At 44.7% G+C, this 22,744-nt stretch overlaps 1 long non-coding RNA gene across 2 annotated transcripts in view; it reads right to left on the reverse strand.

The window, feature by feature from the left end:
- Window positions 1-11,100, reverse strand: part of LOC134981333 (uncharacterized) — a 107,412-nt gene extending 96,312 nt beyond the window's left edge. For both annotated transcript variants that reach the window (XR_010190539.1, XR_010190540.1), the window contains exon 1: window positions 11,012-11,100. This is a non-coding gene — a long non-coding RNA (uncharacterized LOC134981333). The remainder of the gene's footprint in view (window positions 1-11,011) is intronic.
- Window positions 11,101-22,744: the final 11,644 nt, after the last annotated feature.

The following is a 22,744-nucleotide window of genomic DNA, read 5'->3' on the forward strand; positions in this document are numbered from 1 at the left end:
CTGGGAATTCCATCTTCCCAAAGTAGATGCTGTTCCTTCTGGCAATCCCCGACAAATGTGTGGTAGCCATATCAGAGGCCAAGTATTATACTTAGGCTATGTGATCAGCCAGGGAAACTTAAAACCCCAGGTAGATAAAGGTACAGGCTGTGAGGAACTTGCATAAGCCATAAAGGAAGTGTCAACTACAGACTTTCCTGGTTGTTGCTACCGGGGGTGTATTCAAAATGTCGCTATCCGCGCCGCTCTATTGACAAAATTCCTTAAAAAGAACAACCCTGGCAGGTTAAATTGGTCCTAATCCTTGGAGGCCTCGGAAGCCTTATGTATGGCACCGGTGTTGCAGGCACCTAATTTCAAGGAAACCTCCAGGATGGGTCTGGGGCCAGTGTGTCAAAGGGTAGAGGCCAAGGAGTGACTGGTTCTTTTCCTCAGCCATAAGCTTCTCACAAGAGAAAAGAAATATGCCTCAGTGGAGCAGGAATGTCTGGCCATTAAGAGGGCAGTAGAGGCTTGGTAGGGAAATCACCCTGGTCACTCATCATGCTCTGCTACAATGGATGCACACAAATAAGGAGGTCAATGTCAGGGTCACGCGTTGGCTCCTGACATTCTTATCTTTAAACTTTGCAGTGGAACACAGACCTGGTCTCTCCATAATAATGCCAATGCCTTGACACGGTAGTTTGCGCTTGCAGGGAGACGATTTGGTTTAGTTGGCAAAACTAAAACCCCTTTTCCACCTACTAAGCACGGGTCGCAGTCGGGAACCTGACACGGGTGCTACCCAGCTGCGGCCCATGCTCAGCCCCTGTTCCCACTGCGCTCACCAACCCGGCATATTGCCGTGTTGGTGACGCTGCTAGTGATGCGGCAGGGGCAGCACTGGGAGATCACATGACATACAGTGTACACTACAACCCTACCCGTATCATTCCCGTGTCCTACCCAGGTAGCTACCCGGGTAGGATTCACGGGTCGCTTGATCCGGGTTTTTGCGGGGGGACCCTTTTCCACTAGCAAAAAACACGGGCAAATGTGCGCCCCCGTGCATTTACCCGTGTTTTTTGAGCTAGTGGAAAAGGGGTGTAAGAGAGGGGGAGTTGAGAAACGTGGAAGCTTTTCCGTAACAAGAGTCCACTTCGACAAGTATGGCAAAGCTAAGGGGGAGAGTATGTGACATAGGGGGTACTTTGTCACATTTTGATGTCCAGATCAGGACTTGTTCCATATGAAAAGGATACTGCTGTTACCTGCAGGAAGGGTTCAACACATAGCTGCACTACGTGTGTGTGTGATTGGTCTGGGATGTGTGAAGGGGAAAAAAAGGACTGTGGGAAACAGTGGTCGGGGGTCAGACGTTGAATAGCATACTATACAGTAGAATAGTAAATGTGTTGTATAGGACTGAGATTGCTTCCTTTATCAATGCAAATATATTTTACTATGTACGATCTGTTACAAAATTACGTGCTGTAGGAAAATGTAATAAGATAAATATTTTAAAACAAATTGAATGTGCAGAACTATTTAATTTCGGCTGGGAAATAGGATATTCAATAATTACATTAAACACCCAATTGTTTGCAAAGTGTTAATGAATGACTAAAGAACTGCAAGTGTGCACCAAACCTTATACTTAAATTGGTCAAGTAGATTTATGCAGCAACCGGCTCTCTATGAGCCATGGAATTAAGTAATGATTTTCTTTTCTACTTGTGGTGAAATAATACACAGTCATAACACTGTTCCCAGCATATGTAATATATTGCATAATCAGCTTTTAATCTTATGATAATTTAATATAGCGGTCAGTAGTAGTGCACCAGCACACAAGGTTTCATCATCAAGCTTTTCATTTGTTGCGCTATAAACAAAAAAATAAAAAATAAATCTGGATTTACTAGAATGTAATTAGACTACGCGGAGGCTTAGAACACAGTGTACTGTAAACTGCTGATCTAAGAATTGTATGAAAACAATTTCTGGGTACTGTGAATATGGAAGTCTAACCAGATATTTTCTGAATCCAAAAATAGAGTTATCTTTTTCTGCAGTTTAAAAAGTATGTTCCATAAAAAGGACTCGTCAACTATTTATAGTTAAAGCATACATTCTGTGAGGAACCAACATTCAATATATGATTTCACTGATAAGTAGGGATATCCCCAGTGTCGGACTGGGGCATGGACACACCGGGGAATGCAGTGGGAGGGGCCCATGTTTATGGGTGTGGTCAGTCTCCAGAGGGGTGTGTGGCCAGCCGCTACATTGGATTGCCTAACCATTAGTGAGTGCATGGGCTGGGCCCCTTGACAAATATATAAATACTGCTAGTGCATGCATGATAATGTACCAGATAAATATTGGCAATACACTGTAGAGAATACATCATAGTCCTGTGCAGTATAAGGTAACATATGTATAATGTATAATTCAAGAACACAGTCTGGAACCTGATCCTTAGAGCAGGAGGTGGGGCCCCAGGCAGTGGGGCCCACCGGTGGTTTTCCCTGTACCCCTGTGGGCCAGTCCGACCCTGGATATCACTGAGGGATAAGAGTATGACATGCAAATTAACTCACCACCACAATGGCATTTAAACGCAAACAATGGAACTTGCCCCCTTTGCGGTCCCAGATTTGCAGACTTTTGTACACTGCCATATGGGGCTGTAAAGAAAAATCTGCAAATCCAGCAGTACCGTAAGTGACGCAATACAGTATAGCCCCAACTGCGAGTAATCTGCGGCTAATTGAATTAAGTCCTAAAGTCACTACAGTAGGCCAGAGGTCAAGTGACATGTGTGCGCGCGAGTGTACCAGGCCAATATAGACTAGACAGGAGTTTTAGAAAGGTTATGTAGGCAACTGAATTAAAAAAGGAAATAATTTCATTTTTTTTCCAGTCAAAAAAAAGAGTTTGCTTGGCATGTTTTAAGACGAGTTGCTAGCTATATTGGATTTATGGAGTTATGGTCCTTCTAGCAATTAAGATATCATACCACAGCGCACTTAGGAGTGGCGTTCATGGTAGAGGGGGTCGGGAATATTGAGATGCAAGATGTTCCTACCTATTTGTTGTCAGTTGAATGTGATGGAAAATGAAAGTGATTTTCTTTACATGAAAATCAGGAGAAGCATCAGATCAGGAACAGTGTAATCCATTAGTTACAGAAACATACTTAAGGTTAACTCTCCATTTGGCCTGAGAATGGGGTGATAGTGGAGCCAGGCTAGGGCACATTATACTTCCCCCATAGCTTCCCCTTCCCTGGACCACTATCTTACTGTGGGCAGGATGTACCAACCACAAAAATGTGGTCAAACCTTGGAAAACTTCTGCCACAATGCCATTATGAATTAAATAATATTGACGATATCCGCTGTGGAATGCTATGGGGCTGCGATATTACAGTATGGACCAAGCTCTAGAAAGTGAAATTGGAGCCTGCACATATCATCCTAATAAAAAGTGGGGAGTATGCATTCAGCTCCAAACTGACATGTTTGTGTGGGAGGGAATACAAATGTTTTTTTTTTGCTTTTTATTCTTTTTTTAACACTATACAAGATTTGTGGTGGGCTTGTGTTGGGATAGAGGCTTAGAAACTGCTGGGATTGAAGGTAGATACTATTTAGAAAATACAGGTTCCATCGGGTTTGAAATCACTTCAAACCTGCCACTTTTACCCCCAGGTTTGATTACGCACACACAGACCCATTCATATGTGGCACAGACAATCAGAGAGCACACAAGTATTGGTAGTGCGGGATCTGACAAACAATCTTACACTGAGTTTGCCCTGTAATTATAAGGTGCAAGTTCTGCATACAAGCTTAAGCCACGAGAAAGAGCAGAGCCTCAGGACAACAATCTCATGTGCAGAAATGTATTTGGTCCTACGAAATTACTCACAGAAGGCAATACCACTTTTTGGGTGGAATTTAATTGATCATCTCGCCCGAACTCCCATCTAAAGAGAGGGTAGATCGCGGGGACGATATTCAATGGATTCCCTTTATCTCGCTTATAGGAGGTTGAGTTTAGCCATGTAAAGCGGCTAAACTCGAGCCAACTACTGTGTGCGATTGTGAAAAGTGCCGATTGGGCACCCAAGTGGGTTGCTTTTCACAGATTTCAACTAGCCACCCCCTGGGGGTGGGGTTATGCGAAATGAAATGCAGACGCTGGCAGACATCGCGCCCAAACAGAGCTACAATTCAGTAGCCATCTTTGGGCGCCACCTGTTACGCAGTTTGGGTGCAATCACCACCGGCGCCAACATTTCTGCACGCAGCCTCCATGGGTTACGAGCAGAAATGTGCCAGATGTGTATCATGTGTGCTCCCAAATGGGACATTTTATGTTGCGGGCATTATTTTAGTTGGGTTCATACGCTTTGCCAGTGCTTTTCGGATCAACAACTGAATTGCTCCAACGTGCACACTTTAATTTGGGCACCCCCCCCCCAAAAAAAAACAAACACTGAATTGGCCCAACAAATTTGCTCCAGTGCTTCACAGACTGGGGGATATGGATTGCGGAAGCAAAACCCCCCAAAATATTCAACTTAGATGGGCTGGTCCAAGGGCCTAATTCAGATCTGATCACAGCAGCAACTTTATTAGCTACTGGGAAAAACCATGTGCACTGCAGGAGAGGGGCAGATGTAACATGTGCAGAGAGATTTAGATTTGGGTGGAGTGTGTTCAAACTGAAATCTAAACTGCAGTGTAAAAATAAAGCAGCCAGTATTTACCCTGCACAGAAACAATATAACCCACCCAAATCTAACTTTCTCTGCCAGGGGCGTCTCTAGAGAGGAGTGGACCCGTGTGCAGACTCCGTGTGTGGGCCCCCTCCTCTCCCGTAGCCGTCGAGCCGCTGCTAGCGCTCTGAGCCAGAGTCTACAACGCATGCGCAGGACTCCGAAAAATGGCCGCCGCACCATTTTTTCGGAGACCTGTGCATGCGCTGTATACTCTGGCACTGTGCCAGAGTCTCTAGTGGTCAGTGCGCTTGCAGCGGCGCGACGGCTACGGGAGAGGAGGGGGCCTACACACGGTCAGCGATGGACTCCGGAAAGGTAAGTATAGGAGAAATGGGTGCAGTGTGTGTGGTGTGGCCCCCCCGCCCTGGATTCAGGGGCCCGTGTGCACCGCGCACACTGCACCCACTATAGAAACGCCAATGCTCTCTGCACATGTTATATCTGCCCCTACTAGCTCCTGCAGCACACATGGTTTTGCCCATTAGCTAACAAATTTGCTACTGCAGTCAGATCTGAATTAGGCCCCTAGTTCAGTATCCATCAGACCACATACAAACAGTCATTGGGGTCGATTCAATTCACTGACAGCAGCCACCGCTATCCAATACAGTGACAAGTGACCCTCAATTGTCGGGAATTCTTCTCTCACCCCCAGGGGACGAGAGAAGAAACCTGACAAAAGGTGCTGCCGCGCGGCTGGCGCGAGGCTGATTCTGTCGGGAATCAGCATCGCGCCAGGAAGTTAAGTCGGAGAATGCCCGTTCTCCCGTCAATTCAACCTGTTAAGTCGGCGAGAACGGGCCTTCGCCGACTTAACGGCAGCTGAATTGAATAGCTGAATAACTGAATTCAACTGTCAGTGAATTGAATCGACCCCAGTGTATCATGAAGGCATTTCATGCATGAATAATATGTACATGCTGGCTTTCAGAGCAGACAGGAAGATGGTGAATAGAATCAAACAATGACACCGCAGAATAGACTGTATTACTGTAACAATTTAAAAAGCCACACAATTATGCAAAAATTACAATAAACGTATCTCCTATTTATATTACACAAATACAGGGAAAGAAACTCGCTTTTACCATTCAGTTCCACGATAAATAAATCTTTAGGAATTTAATCCCAGAAAAACACACTGTATAGGAGCTGCCGTATGGGAAAAGCTACAGGCATTGCAATCCTAAACAAAACAAATACTGTAGTGGTGTTTTCCAATTAACTTGAAACTTTATTTGGGAATAAACTATATTTACCCAGAAGGAGCGATGTCTGCATTTATACTTTAAAAGGGGACCAAAACACTTATAGTAATTACAGCTTTATATTGTGTCCACCATGCACAAGGAACAATTTATAGACACAATGAAAAAGGAGGCACTGCTAACCACTCTAGAAAAAAACAGACTGCTGAATTCTGCACACAACGAGTATAAAATAGTTGTCTTTATGTCTAGCGTTTGAATGAGCATTGTGCAGATTTAGCTATTTTGAGCTATCTAATGCATAGTTTTCGCTTTATATTCGCCGCTGACATTTAATCTAAACAATATTCTATTTGTTTACTCTTTGTTCCCTAGGGATGTTCCACTCCACCTCCCACTCACGCAGCTGGCATTCGGACATATTTGTTTGGCATAATTATTATGCGGCACACCGCAGAACTGCAGTACTTTACTTCGGCCAAGTTGAGTGAACAGAGATTATTAACAACTACAGAAAACGGATGCATATAGCGATTATCAAGTTTGGCTGCGGTAAAGGGGTAATTAAGCAAATGAGGGTATGTATGCACTAATGGTGGGTGGGTATGTACTAAAAAAAAAAACGTATCTAGGTTAAAGGCTATTTGTCACATTTTTTTTTATATTGCAGCGATTGGGCACTGTAGAACAACAACTTTAAACCATAAGTACAGCCACTTTGCACGCCCCTTAGTGTGTAGTCCATGGGTCTTCAAGCTGCGGCCCTCCAGCTGCTGTGGAACTACACATCCCAGCATGCTCTGCCACAGTTTTGCTATTAAGGCATGCTAAAACTGAGGCAGGTCATGCTGGGATTTCTAGTTTCACAACAGATGATGAGCCACAGGTTGGCCAATCCTGGTTTAGACTGTAGCTAAACAAGCGCATGGTCAAACAGACATCCTATGAGAAACCACTCTCTGGGGCAGGCCTGGCCAATCTGTGGCTCTCCAGCTGTTGTGAAACTACAAGTCCCAGCATGCCCTGTCACAGTTTTGCCATTAGGGAATGCAAAAACTGTGGCAGGGCATGCTGGGATGTGTAGTTTCACAAAAGCTGGAGAGCCACAGGTTGGCCAGGTCTGCTCTGTGTTAACTGTAGGTTCAAGGATTTGAATTCTTCACCAGACTATTGGATCAGATAGGATACTGTATAACGGAGCACATTCAGTGGCGCCAAGAGATGGGGAGGGGCGGGTACAAATTACCCGGCCTGATGGAGGGGTCCGGGTCTGCCGCTTGCCCGTTCACTCCCATTACCTGTCAGCTCACACCCTGGGCTGCAGCCACCGAGCACTTTTTGCTAGATAACACAAAACCTTCTGCATAGAAACAGACAATGGAAGCAGCGACACTAGAATTGGTGTGACTCTCTCAAGGTCCAGTGAAATTAGCCTAAGTATCCTATACAATTCCTAACATGCCAGCTAGCATGCATACTGTACATAGGGGTCGATTCTATTCGGCAACTTAAGAATAGCGCCGGGAGTTAGCTCCCGACGCTATTCAATTCAGCTCCAGTTAAGTCGGCGATGTCCCGTTCTCGCCGACTTAACAGGTAGTTTTGTCGGGAGAACGGGCATTCTCCGACTTAACTACCCGCGGCGATGCGGATTCCCGACAGAATCAGCCTCGCGCCGGCCGCGAGGCAGCACTTTTGTCGGGTTTCTTCTCTCATCCCCCGGGGATGAGAGAAGAATTCCCGACAATTGCGGGTCACTAGCAGCTGAATTGAATAGCGTCGGGAGCTAATTCCTGGCGCTAATCTTAAGTTGCCGAATAGAATCGACCCCATAGGCAGAGAGAATGGTCATCACGCAAGGATTTGAAGGAGAAAGTATATTGTGAGCAAAGTCACAAAATTGTATGATTTTATTTACAATATACTTTTTTACTTTAAAAGTCCCTGAGTGTTGTCCCATTTCTCTGTATATGAATAATGATGCAATTCACCCCAGCCCACCTAGTGGTCAACTGCATCTCCCCTCTGAGAGTTGCTGGTGATGGGAATTGCAGGTTAGGGGGTACTTCACTGAAGCCTGAAGCCAGTGCCTTTTCTAATGGCGGGCGAGCCGCGGCACTTTGCGTGTTTAGCTACCCCTCCTCCCTCTTCCCGAGCACTCGTGGAATGACGCGTTTGCGTCGTGACATCACGACGCAATCGCGTCGTTCCATGAAACCCGGCCCCCCGAGCAGGAGTACTCAAGAGGGAGGAGGAGCAGACAAGCCAGTAGAAGGAGGAGGCGACTGGCGCGAGGGAGGTGAGGCGGCCCGACCTGAAGAGCGGGAAGATCTTCTATGTAAGTAGTCTCTCTCCCTTCCCCCCCCCCCACTTGACACCTGCCTGCCGCACTGTGTAAAATGGGGACACCTGCCTGCTGCGTCCTGGGTTTCACGGTCACTTATGAAGAAAACGAAACAACAACAACAACAACAACAACAACCTTATGTCGACCCTTTTCTATGTCAACCTATTTCAGGTGTCGACCTAGTCACTATCAACCAACAGTGGTCAACATAATGACCGTCAACCCAATGATCCACACCCCTGCCAGATGGAGGCTTAAAGCAATTTACACAAGCAGAAGACAGCATAATCTAACTGGGCCAAACGCCGAAAAACTTCAGTACATAGAGATCAGATCCTAGTCCCCATTGATAATAATAGGCAGTGGCGTCACAAGGGGGGTGCGGCCCGCTCCCAGGTGACACCAAAATGCCGGCTCCTGCACAGTGACAGGAGCCGAGTGCTGCACTGCTATTTTATGTGCAGCACTCGGCTCCTGTCACTGTGTAGGAGCCAGCACTGCAGGGACAGCACCCCTGGGAGTCAGCCCTCCCCTCCCACACACCCCCAGTGACAAAAAAAAACAACGGATGTCTGGACACGAAACCCTGCCCCTTTTTGAGCCTTCAATGGGCTAAAAACGGGTGCCGCCCACAAAGTCCCGCCCTCTATTTAAGCCCCGCCCCCTTTTACCTTGCTGCCGCACCGGGTGTTACAGAGGTGAATGACGCCTCTGATAATAGGGACTATGATCTAGGAGTGCTAACTAGTCTTCTACAGGTGATTTCCTGCATTAGGCTGTTGGTACATAGCAACAATTCCTAAGACTAAGAAACTGCAGTTTCTACATCATTTTATGATAAAACCAAATGCTTGTTAAATAGGCCCCGCATTCTTTTCTGTGTAAAGCTACTGTACATACCACACAACAACATATAAACTAGCTCATGTGAACATATACTATCAGAGCCGGCCCTAACCAATATGATGCCCTAGGCAAGATTTTGGCTGGTGCCCCCTAGCACCGCCGCTAGTTCTGCAGGAGATGCCTGGCATTATTTTTAAACTGCAAATTAGATTGCAGATTGAACACACCACACCCAAATCTAACTCTCTCTGCACATGTTATATCTGCCTCCCCTGCAGTGCACATGGGGGGTCATTCCGAGTTGTTCGCTCGGTAAAAATCTTCGCATCGCAGCGATTTTCCGCTTAATGCGCATGCGCAATGTCCGCACTGCGACTGCGCCAAGTAAATTTGCTATGCACTTAGGAATTTTACTCACGGCATTTTCATCGTTCTGGCGATCGTAATGTGATTGACAGGAAATGGGTGTTACTGGGCGGAAACAGGCCGTTTTATGGGCGTGTGGGAAAAAACGCTACCGTTTCCGGAAAAAACGCAGGAGTGGCTGGAGAAACGGGGGAGTGTCTGGGCGAACGCTGGGTGTGTTTGTGACGTCAAACCAGGAACGACAAGCAGTGAAATGATCGCAGATGCCGAGTAAGTCTGAAGCAACTCAGAAACTGCTACGAGGTGTGTAATCGCAATATTGCGAATACATCGTTCGCAATTTTAAGATGCTAAGATTCACTCCCAGTAGGCGGCGGCTTAGCATGAGCAAATCTGCTAAAATTCACTTGCGAGCGAACAACTCGGAATGACCCCCATGGTTTTGCCCAATTGCTAACAGGATTCCTGCTGCGATCAACTTGGAATTACCCCCCATCATTTTAATCAGCAGAAGCTGCTGGCGCCCCTAAGCATACCAAATGCCCTAGGCATTTGCCTATTTTGCCTAAGGCCGGCTCTGTATACTATACTGTACAAGTTGGCTCAACCACACAAAGTGAAAACTATTCAAGAAGCTGCTTCAGGTGCCAGTTATTAACACGTGATACCATGCACATCATTACAAAGTCAGCTTAATTAACAATTAACCCTTTCACAGTGTTAATTTAATGCATTATCTTGTTATATGTACATATCACAGAGATTGTATCTGCAAAAGGAACAGCAATATATATTTGCCATAATATTAAGATTTATAAAAAGCAGTCTATATTACGAACAACATCTTGCAAAATGTTCCACAAATCACTATACGATAATTTGCTACATTGCTAAAACACAACTCTCACAAAACAGCATTAAATAACAAAAAAAAAATGTTTTGTTCAAATGTTACAATGCACAAATGTAAACAATATTATTAAGTCATTCATGGTAACTATTTGGAAGAATATATAGTATTGTATGATCCATATTACTACTCAGTAAAATCACTCCTTGCTTATTTGAACACAAACAGGAATATATACCAATCCACGTTTATGACCATATATCATATCCATATATAACACATTAAAGTCATTTCTATGAACTCATTTTACCAATACTTTAGACTCTCACTTAAGATTCCTAATAAGAAAGTTGCATCATTTAAGAACACTACAGTGAAAGAAAACTGATAATGTAACTGATATACATTGTAATATTACTTTATACCATGCACAAATAACCCGTGGGCTTTTCATGTGTTGTGAAACTACAAGTAATCTAGGACTTGTAGTTTCTTATACAAGGGAATCAAAGTTTGCCCACGCTGCTTTATAAATACAATTAAAATAGTAGTATATACTGTATCACCTACTAAAGGTACCTTATAGCAATGCTGCTGTCACACAAATGTTTTTACTATACCTTTCACACTGCACGATTAGTCTCCGGATGACAGAACCAGGTCTGCAGCACTTTCCAAGCTGGGTGACCTCTACACTGTATTAGTGGCCAGGTGTGATACACCTGTACATTAGTCTCTAGACACAATGAGGGGCTGGTTTAAAGGTGAATAGTCCAATTACTTTTGCCTCACATGTACACATTGTTCTTGCTGGATTTAGGGGGTCATTTCGAGTTGATGGCTAGCTGCTTTCGTTCGCTGCGCAGCGATGAGGGAAAAATGGCACTTCTGCGCATGCATATGTGGCGCAATGCGCTCGTGCGGCGTACTATTACAACGAACTATGTAGTTTCACACAAGGTCTAGCAAAGCTTTTGAGTCGCACTGGTGGCCGCAGAGTGATTGACAGGAAGAGGGTGTTTCTGGTTGTCAACTGACCGTGTTCGAAAAAACGCAGGCGTGCCAGGAAAAACGCAGGCGTGGCTGGCCGAACGCAGGGAGTGTTTGTGGCGTCAAAACATGAACTGAACAGTCTGAAGTGATCGCAAGCGCTGAGTAGGTTTTGAGCTACTCTAAAACTGCACAAACATTTTTAGCCGCCGCTCTGCGATCCTTTCGTTCGTACTTCTGCTGAGCTAAAATACACTCCCAGTGGGAGGAGGCATAGCGTTTGCATGGCTGCTAAAAACAGCTAGCGAGAGATCAACTCGGAATGACCCCCATATAGTGGAAAATAATTTCTACTTGCAGCCGTCTGTGCCCAGAGAGGCAGATCATGAGCATGCCCCCCTCCCCCTCTACCCACCCTGGATATAGGGCTTGTACGTAGATTTGAGTGAAACACAATATACAGTATGCCGTACAGTAGGCTTATCTTTCAGCTGTTTTCAACCAGTTGACTGACCAATATTCCCTACAAAACCATTCCTAAAAAGTTTTTACAGTTTTTTTATGTAGTTTATAAAGTATTTTTACTTAATATAATAATATTTAAATATTATATTATGCACATCTGCAGAACGGATCTCCTCGCCAAACACTGGGGGACACAATGGGGCAGCATGGTGTGCTCTGACCATGTAAGTTAAGTGGTTAAGGGCTGACATAAAGATACAGGGACGTAAATACAGGAGACAATGGAAGGCAGATGTAAAGATACATACTGATAATGAGGATAGTATAAATGAACCCAAATGACTTTAATCTTAATTAAAACAATTATTTTTCAGTGATGTCTGTATATTTTCTCTGTTAGCTAATATTGTGGTTCTACATGTTCCAGCCACCTTCCCTGTCACAGTTACATGTGTTATATATGGTATCCGGATGATAGATAGACAGTGTCTAGTTAGACAGTCAATAGATAGACACCATATGTTAGACAGACATTAGGTTGATAGGGTCAAAAGATCGCCATAAAAAATGGTCGACATAAAAAAGGTAGACACAGTTGTTTTAAAAAAAATGTGACATGTTTTTGGAGTATTTCGTACCTTCTCTATCCATGTCAGCATAAAGTAGGATATAAACCTTGCGCGAGCCACCGAGCCCGAAGCATGGCGAGCCCCACGAGGGTATGCCTTTCTACAATTGGGAGTCCCAGATGACAAACCTATCCACACAAACCACAAAAATGCACAAAAAAGGTGTCTACCTTTTTTTGTGTCGACCATTTTCATGTCGACCTTTTGACTCTGTTGACCTTTTGTACTGTCTACCTTTTTTCATGTCAACCTTTTGACCCTGTCGACCTGTTTGTCTAACATGTGGTGTCTATCAATTGACTGTCTAACTAGACACTGTCTATCAACCCACACCCATTATATACAGGGGTGTAGCTACCATAGGTGCAGGGAGTGCAGCTGCTATGGGGCCCAGAGCTGAGAGGAGTCACCTTCCCTGTCACAGTTACACGTGTTATATACAGGGTGTAGCTACCATAGGTGCAGGGAGTGCAGCTGCTATGGGGCCCAGAGCTGAGAGAGGCCACCTTCCCTGTCACAGTTACATGTGTTATATACAAGGGTGTAGCTACCATAGGTGCAGGGAGTGCAGCTGCTATGGGACCAGAGCTGAGAGGGGCCACCTTCCCTATCACAGTAACATGTGTTATATACAGGGTGTAGCTACCATAGGTGCAGGGAGTGCAGCTGCTATGGGGCCCAGAGCTGAGAGGGGCCACCTTCCCTGTCAGTTACATGTGTTATATACAAGGGCATAGCTACCATAGGTGAAGGTAGAGCAGCTGCTATGGGGCCCACAAAGTTCTTGCTACGCCCCTGATGGCTACCCAGCCTAGCTGAGACTTATGGTTCCACAAATGTGCACTCTCCAGTCTCGAATATTCATCAGTCACAAAAGGAAATCTCATTTCTACAGTGCCCCATAAAGATAGGTGAGTGGTGGACTTATTCTGCACTCTGCAAGAAATTCCTTCACTCCGCATCTGCTCCTCTGCAAATGCCACCTTCCTGCTCCATAGACCCATTCTGTTTGGCAGAAATCTAGGTACACTTTCACAAGTTAATGTGCACAGTAGGTCAAAGTTTTTATGAAGTCATTACGATATTGTCAAGTTTCTGTTGCAAAACCAAAGCAGATTTAAAAGGGTCTCTAGCATAATGCTGGATCAGCCTAGCGTTCTAGTGGCACCATCTTCCTATGCTTTGCCTGAGTTTGCATACAGTATAAGGTAGGAAGCCATGAAGTGGTTAAATAAGTCAACTGAAAATTTCTATGAACATTTCAAGTAAATGAAAAGAACCTATTAAACCCACCTTGCATCAATCCAATTCACCAGTGATTCACCATATATTTGGAAGGCTACACTTGCAACTTAATAAACAATGAAGAAAAGTATACGATCCAACAACGCAAACCGATGGCCCCCGCAGGCCAGCAGATGACTAAGCCTCAGCTTACTCAGGGTGGCCATTGTAGGGCGGCTTGCGAGGCCAAGGAAACTGCATCTTGTGACGCAGTCCTTGGTCTCGCCACTCCTGGAAAATGGCACGCCTCCATTTCTGGCAACGCCGGCCGTCCCCGTCTCTCCTCCCGAATGCCTCTACCTGTCAAGCAGCAAACACCACGCCATGCAGCATTTTTAGACAAAGATGTGTGAGGACACATCTCTAGTTAATCTGTACACTAACTGGTTAATGCAAATATCTAATCAGGCCATTGTGTGACAGCAACTCATGCAGACATTGGCCCTCATTCCGAGTTGTTCGCTCGCTAGCTGCTTTTAACAGCATTGCACACGCTAGGCCGCTGCCCTCTGGGAGTGTATCCTAGTTTAGCAGAATAGCGAACGAAAGATTAGCAGAACTGCTACTAAATAATTCCTAGCAGTTTCTGAGTAGCTCCAGACCTACTCTTAGATTGCGATCAGCTCACTACGTTTAGTTCCTGGTTTGACGTCACAAACACGCCATGCGTTCGGCCAGCCACTCCCCCGTTTCTCCAGCCACTCCTGCATTTTTACCTGGCACGCCTACGTTTTTTAGCACACTCCCTGAAAACGCCATGTTGCCACCCAGAAACACCCACTTCCTGTCAATCACACTACGAACACTCGAGCGTTGAAAAAACGTTGCTCGAGCTTGTGTAAATCTCCAAAGTTATGTGTTAAATTACTAAGCGCATGTGCGCTGCGTACCATGTGCATGCGCATTTTCTACCTAATCACTGCGTTGCGAAAAACGGCAACGAGCGAACAACTCGGAATGACCACCTTTGTTAAGAGGTTCAGTTGTTGTCCTGACCAAACATCAGAATTTGTAGAAAATGTAACCTAAGTGACTGACCTTGCAATGATTGTTGGTACCAGAAGGACTGGTTTGAGTATCTTTGCAACTGCGGATCTCTTGGGGTTTTCACGCGTAGCAGTAGACAGAATTTACATGAATTCGTGCGCAAAACAAAAACATCTAATGAGCAACAGTGCTGTGGCCAAAAATGCTTTGTTAATGAGAGTAGCAAGTGGAGAATGGCCTTACTGGACAGTATTACTACATACTGTATGCAGTGAAGGCACAACACATCAAACATAGGGGCAGATGTATTAACCTGGAGAAGGCATAAGGAAGTGATAAACCAGTGATATGTGCAAGGTGATAAAGGCACCAGCCAATCTGCTCCAATATGTAAATTAACAGTTAGGATCTGATTGGCTGGTGTGTTTATCACCTTGCACATATCACTGGTTTATCACTTCCTTATGCCTTCTCCAGGTTAATACATCTGCCCCACTGAACTTCATGGGCTACAGCAGCAGAATACTATAGTGAGTTTCACTGCGGTCAGCAATGAGCAGGAAACAGAGCAGTTGATGATTGGAAACATTTCACGTTGCCTGATGAATCTTGATTTCTTAATATTAATTTTATTCAATGATGTTGTAATTGTAATATGAATATTCTTAAAGATTTCATGGACCCGTCCTATGCATAAGGAGCCCACTCGCACACTGCCTGTGGAACCGGGAGCGCTATAGACACAGACTTGAATTTGTCTCACTTGCACAAGTTTCATCTTTATCAGGTGTGTGGTGATAGTGACGCGGCAACAACGTACACATGCGTAGGCAGATTCAGGGGGTGGAACACCAAGGCACATGCCTCCCCTCTCATTTAGGATTTTTTTAATTTTGTTTAAAACACAGTGTGCAAGGGGCCACTAGTACAGGGGAAGGGGGAGGGTGCCAGTAAGGGCTGTGTGTTGCAGTGCATTGTGGGAACTAATACCATTTGGCTATTACCCGTATGTTCCTGGCTGCAGTGCTGCTGACTCATGATTCATAGCCTGTGTTACTCAAAGGATCTCAAGGAATTTATTTGTGAAAACCTGATTAAATGTAAGAAAAAACAATTTGTGTCCGCTAATGCACACTGAGTGAAAAATAATACTACATAATAATTAGATAATACGGAGATCTTAGTTGCGTGTTTCTGCAGATATGGGGTTAAGCCCCCAGGCCGATCGGCAAGGTGTCTCAGTCACCGGGGGTCCCTAATACTAGGTATGGGTATCTTATTATTATGTAGTATTATTTTTCACTCAGTGTGCATTAGGGAACACAAATTGTTTTTTCTTACACAGAATTACCCCTCCCCTTTTAGCACCTGAGTGACATCACAATCTGATTGAGCAGCTTACCAATATATGTGCATTGTATTTAGAGAGGCATGGATGGGTCAGCATTAGGAGGGATTGCTGACTCCAGACTGCCATTGGAGAAGTTAGGGGTGTCTCCAGGTAAGCTGGCTCTCAGATGCTGTAGGAGCCATTACCATGTGGCCTTACACTGGGCATTCAGACCCAGACATATGTGTAATTATTTATTGGGTGGGTGTGGGGTGCGGTGGCCCCTATGTCGGTATAGCTGGATGGCTTCAGGTCGGCACACCCTAACACTTTATTAACACTTATTATTTTCCCTATCACTTTGTATATATGTTTGTATTATTTTAATCACACTTCACTTACATAGCACTTATGTGCTTCTTATGAACCCCTAATTTTCACCTGTGTGCTGACCTGGGGTGGCCGACCTGTGCAGACGTGATGGGGTCCTGCACCCCAGACCCATACTTAGTATTAGGGACCCCCAGTGATGGAGACGCTTTGCCGATTGGCCTGGGGGCTTAACCCTATATCTGCAGATACACACAACTAAGATCTCCGTATTATCTGATTATTATGTAGTATTATTTTTCACTCAGTGTGCATTAGGGAACACAAATTGTTTTTTCTTACACAGAATTACCCCACCCTTTTAGCACCTGAGCGACATCACAATCTGATTGAGCAGCTTGCCACTATATGTGCAAAACCTGATTAAAATCAGTTCTGTAGTTCTCAAGTTCAATGTGAACATACATACAAATGATCAATTATATTAATAGTACAAGCTCCGCCCCCAAGATCACACGAGGAGCTGCTGCTGGCAGAAACCCAGTAAATCATCTCTGTAATGGCTTCATGATGAGGAGAAAGGATTGGTGTGTGTGTGTGTGTGTGTGTGTGTGTGTGTGTGTGTGTGTGTGTGTGTGTGTGTGTGTGTGTGTGTGTGTGGCCAATCAACATGATAGTGAGATAATTCATAGCCTATGTTACTCATTGGATCTTATGGAACGTTTCAGTGAAAACCCCAAATCGGTTTAGTAGTTATACTGCACATATATTACAAATGAACGATTATATATATATATATATATATATATATATAGAATCTGTGCGGACCGGCACTCCCCCTCCACACTTCACTGCTTAGGTGCCATCTCAGGAGTAGATGAGTAGATAGGACATAAAGCAAGCGGCACTCTAAGTCTGATGGAAAGTCAAATGTATTTCACACACATAGTGATCCGACGTTTCGGGGTCCAAGCGCCCCTTTGGCAAGGTGAACCTTGACAAAGGGGCGCTTGGACCCCGAAACGTCGGATCACTATGTGTGTGAAATACATTTGACTTTCCATCAGACTTAGAGTGCCGCTTGCTTTATGTCCTGTCTATATATATATATATATATATATATATATATATATATATATAATATTGTATATATATTTATGTATGGGAAAAGGCAATTATGTTTGATGAAAAAGAAGCTTGGATTTGCATTTACTGTTATTACCCTTTTATATATGGCAGGAAAAATTGCGAAAATCGGGGGTTTTAAAAATCCATCGCTTAGTAAATATACCCTTAAGACCAACATATCCAAGATAAATCTTGTTTTCTGCATGTCTACAGTACCAGCAACATTTTTTTTTCTCTGATAAATTTTCAGCAGAAATTAGATATGAAAGCTGTTTATGAAGAAAAGGTCCCCCAAGAGCTGTAACTTCCCACGATGCAACCAGTTGTTAAATTGCACTAAATGCCAGTGCCCAGGCAGATGCACTCACTGGCTTAGGCTGCAGCTCACTGGCACGAGCCAGCTGAAAAAGCAGGTGGTTTCACAGATCTGATATAAAAAAAATAAGGTTAAAAGATGACAGCTGTGAGAAAATGGAACAATTCTCTGCAGACCACTTGCTTTGTGAGTTGATAGAGTGTTACCTGGATACAATTCCTTCTGCTGTTTATTAGTTCGGAAAATAATTAGATCTGTTTTGATGATATCCTATGGCAGCATTGTTAATCCCATATGGGCATATTTATTAATATTAGTTTATCACCAAATATGTGAAAGGGATGTACTCCAAAGCCTTTAATTCACTTTTTTTTAGCAATAATATTTCCCATAAATGTGACCTGGCCAAAATTACTAAAACATAAATGTGAAAAAAATACTGGGGCAGCCCTGTGATAATAATGCAATCTTCAGATAGCGTCATCCACAGGTTCCCTCTGGTTCCCTTCTCCATTTTCTGCTCTGACAGGCAGAGCAGAGTTGGGAGCCTGCACCTGTGATCAGCCAGGTGTGTCTATTAAGATCACAGGCTGATCACCATTCAAAAAAGAAATCAAAATGAAAAGAAAAAGTTTTTACCTACGAGCCCCTCGGTGATTGGTGTTCCTGGGCGCTTCTCCGTGCCTACAGTCATCTGATCTCTGGCTTAATGTACTACAGCCAATCAGCAATACCACCAAACAGATAAACTATTCCAATTTGGCCACACACTTGTATGACCAAATCAGAGGGCAATGCTGTTGGCTGCACTTGGACTGACCTTCAAGGCGACCTGTTTTTGGGTCAGTGTGGCAGGGTGAAGATGTTGCATATGTGAGAAAAGTGCTAAATCCATATCTTCCAACATGACTCCCATCCAAAAGCTACAACATTCTCTGCTCTCGGACTTCCCTCTTAAATAAAATCGGAGGCCCTGGAACAGAGCATTTCATGTATCTGGTGGAAGGGGTCATGTGATACCACTTTTTCACGTTGGGGGTCCAGGAGATGCGATCTGCCCCAGGGGAGTGCGGTGTCTTCAGTGCCAGCTCCTACACGGTGACAGGAGCCAGGTGCTGCACGTAATGTTACAACGTAGTACACGGCCCTTGTCACTGAGCAGGAGCCAGCATTTTGGTGTCACCCCTTGGCGTGTGACACTCGCATGGGGCCTGCACCTCCCTTGTAACGCCACTGCCTTGAGGTGGGCCTCAGCATACACAGCCAATCATCAGCTGTTGAGCATAACAGACACTCGACCCGGATTATTTTTCAAGGACCCTTTTAAACTGAACCACGACCCAGCAATAACCCAGATTATTGCAGCAGTGGATTTGTTAATCCTCATGAGTCTGATAGGTGTTCGTCTTCATCACATATATGGGTGAATTTATTTATAATAGTTTACAGACTCTTATTGAATTCATTTCTGAAACAATGTCTTCCTGTTTGTTTGTTTGTTTGTTTGTTTGTTTGTTTGTTTTTTCTCCAGAAAATGACATAGAAAAAACATTTTCTACATACTTTTATGATTGTTGCAATGTGCTAACAATCTAAAGGCCAGTACTCACCAGCCGATGTCAGAGAGATGTGTGCTGAGCGAACCGTTCAGCACACATCTCTCCCAGCGCTCAGCACAGCGCGATCTGTGCTGAGCGTGCGGGGGGAGACGGGGGGGCTGCTCACTTCACCCAGCGGGTGAAGTGAGCGACCCGCTAGATTGGCCTGCATGCAGGCCAATCTAGCAGCAGCGATAGCGATGCGCGGGGCTGCGCATCGCTATCGCTGAGGGGGTACACACGGAGCGATCGTGCTTAAAATCTAAGCAATCTAGTCAGATTGCTTAGATTTTAAGCAGCGATCGCTCCGTGAGTACCCCCCTTAACTCAGGAGATTTCACAGAAATTGTAGTTTCTGTATCATTTTATGGTTTGTGGCTATTGGGGATTTAGTAAAGCTCAGAAAGAGATAAAATTGTGAAAGATAAAGTACCAGCCAATCAGCTTCTGACTTACATTTTACAGGCTGAGTTTGAAAAATGACAGTTAGGAGCTGATTGGATGGTACTTAAATAAATCACAATTTTATCTCTATCCAAGCTTTGATAAATACCCCCCTATGTACTAATAATATAGGCCCTCATTCAGCTTCATTAGCAGTTTTGCAATCTTGTATTGTATTGTGATCGCATTGCTGATTTGTTGAAGCCCCCCTGCCTCCGCAGACTGGCTGGTAGCGCAGATGCAGGGTGGGCCTTTTCTGGGTCGCAGCGGCCACATATTACGTCACAAGGCAACCTATTGTATAACCAGTCCCCATTTTCGTCGCCATGGGCAACTTCTCCACGGGCTCACTTCTCCACTCTTTTCACTGCTTCATGAATAGACCCCTAACTAGGGAGGCCAATCCCGGGCCGTTTTTTCAATCCCGGGATTCGGGATTGAAAAACGCTCAATCCCGGGATTCCCAGGATCCCGGGATTGCAGTAGGGATCAGTGAAGAAGGGTGTAGGGAGCAGCGCTGGAGGGTAGGTAGCGGTGCAGAAGGGAGGGAGGGTGTAGGTAGTGGTGCAGGAGGGTGTAGGTAGCTGGGCGGGAGGGTGTAGGTAGCGGTACGGGAGGGTGTAGGTAGCGGTGCGGGAGGGTGTAGGTAGCGGTGCGGGAGGATGTAGGTAGTGGTGCGGGAGGGTGTAGGTAACGGTGCGGGAGGGTGTAGGTAACGGTGCGGGAGGGTGTAGTTAGCAGTGCGGGAGGATGTAGGTAGCGGGGAGGGTTGGTAGTGGTGCGGGAGGGAGACTGTTAGCACTGCACGGAGGGAGGGTGGATGTAAGTAATACTACTTACAATTAGGCGGGCGGCAGCCATAGACAAACGCTGAACACATTTGAAGTGCTGCCGGCCGCCAGCCAATCAGAGCTGGTGGACAGGCAGCCAATCAGGGAAGTGGCTGCAGCAGTCGCTCCTGATTGGCTGCCGCTCCTGCAGCAGCTTCCCTGATTGGCTGCCGGTGCGCCAGCTCTGATTGGCTGGCGGCCGGCGCCACATTTGAAGTGCCGCCGCGTTCAGCGTTTGTCTATGGCTGCCGCCCGCCTAATTGTAAGTAGTAATACTTACACACCCACCCTCCCGCACATGCGCAGTGTAATCCCGTGAATCCCGGGATTGGATGCTCGAATCCCGGGATTCAAATCCCGGCATTTTTGGGCCCAAATCCCGGGATCCCGCCGATCCCGATCCCGGGATTGGCCTCCCTACCCCTAACCAACCAACTCCTAACTGTCAGTTTACATATTGGAGCTGATTGGTTGGTGCATTATCACCTTGCACTTATCACTGCTTTATCACTTCTCCAGGCTTATTACATCTGCCCCTCAGTACCATAAACGGAAGGGATACTTATCACAGACTGCTGCTCCACACTTTGAGGAGCTGAACATCAAAACTTTAATCATATAAAATAATATAAAGAAGAACAGAGGGGGAAGCGCTGTCTGTGAGAGTATCAATCAAGTAAGTATTTATTAAAACAAACAAAAGATGCAAGATAGCAGTGCTTAGCATATATAACCAATCACGATATGATTAAAAATAGAGAATTATGACACATAGAGATGGATGGATTGAAAGGTAATGATAAAACATTTAATTATTTAAAAAACACATAAAATGTATTTAAATTGCACATAAAAATATTCAGAATCACCAATAGAGGCTGTTTAAACACTAGTGTCCGTTCCTTAATTAGCATGGACTGCAGATGGGTGAAGGAATAGAAATATTATAGGGCTGATAGCACAGTCCAGATGTAACATTACCACAGGAGTGTCCGCTGGAGGTGAAGGTACCCTGAATTAGGTCCCTAGAAAGGGTGAAGGTTGCGAGGTCCTAAGTCCACACTAGAGTGCGGTGTCCTTGGTGCAAGGCCGATGTGAGAAGGCACCAGTGGCAAATCCGTTCACCAGTTGTTTTTTCTGCACAGTCGTGGTAAGAGTCCAATAAAGGTCCAGGCACATCTAGAGCAGCATCCAATGAAAAGAGGGTGATCTGAAATAACAACTGACATGTTTCGCTGCAGATCCTGCAGCTTTTTCAAAGGCCCTTTGAAAAAGCTGCAGGTTCTGCAGCGAAACGCGTCAGTGTTATTTCAGATCATGGGTTACTGTAATCAGAGGTCTCGCTACATAACACCAATGTTTAGTAGTAAGCGGCAGCACTTACCTTTCGGAGAGCCTCTATTCTCTGCTTGGTTGACCACATAGCTGAAATGTATTAGGCGGCACGTGACCCTGTAGCGGCATGGCAGCACTCATGGTCAGTTCTCTAGGGACTGTCGTACTGAAAAACGTTGAATGATAACAGCAAGCAGTACAGATGTACTAAGAATGTGTTTACAATGTATTTGCTCTACACTCTTTGAATTCATTCAAACTCATATAATCCTGGTACTAATCACTGGTGAACAGACCATTACCCAAGGGGTAAGGAAAGTTGGAACTAGCAACCGGAATCTTTTACAGTTATGTTTTCTGTGATTGTTTAATTTATTTTGTAAATAAAGTATTCTTTAATTAATCGCTTTATTTTATAACCGTTTTAATATAGAAAGTGATAAATCTGAACCCTGGGGAGAAAAATGGTGAACGTTTCAAATATGGAAAGCTATTTTAACTTCCCGCATGGTTATGTTACTTTGCCTGTGAAATGTGGGCCATTTTAAAACCATACTGGAAGCAACGCCTGTCGTCTTTATAGTTCCTATTAATTGCTAAATGTATTCTGTTCAACAATTGAAATTTTCTTGACTAGATAAATTGTGTTTCGCAGCATGTGGTTCAAATGAATGATGAGATCGTCGG

The sequence above is a fragment of the Pseudophryne corroboree genome, chromosome 12, assembly GCF_028390025.1.
Source record: "Pseudophryne corroboree isolate aPseCor3 chromosome 12, aPseCor3.hap2, whole genome shotgun sequence".
Taxonomy (NCBI): domain Eukaryota; kingdom Metazoa; phylum Chordata; class Amphibia; order Anura; family Myobatrachidae; genus Pseudophryne; species Pseudophryne corroboree.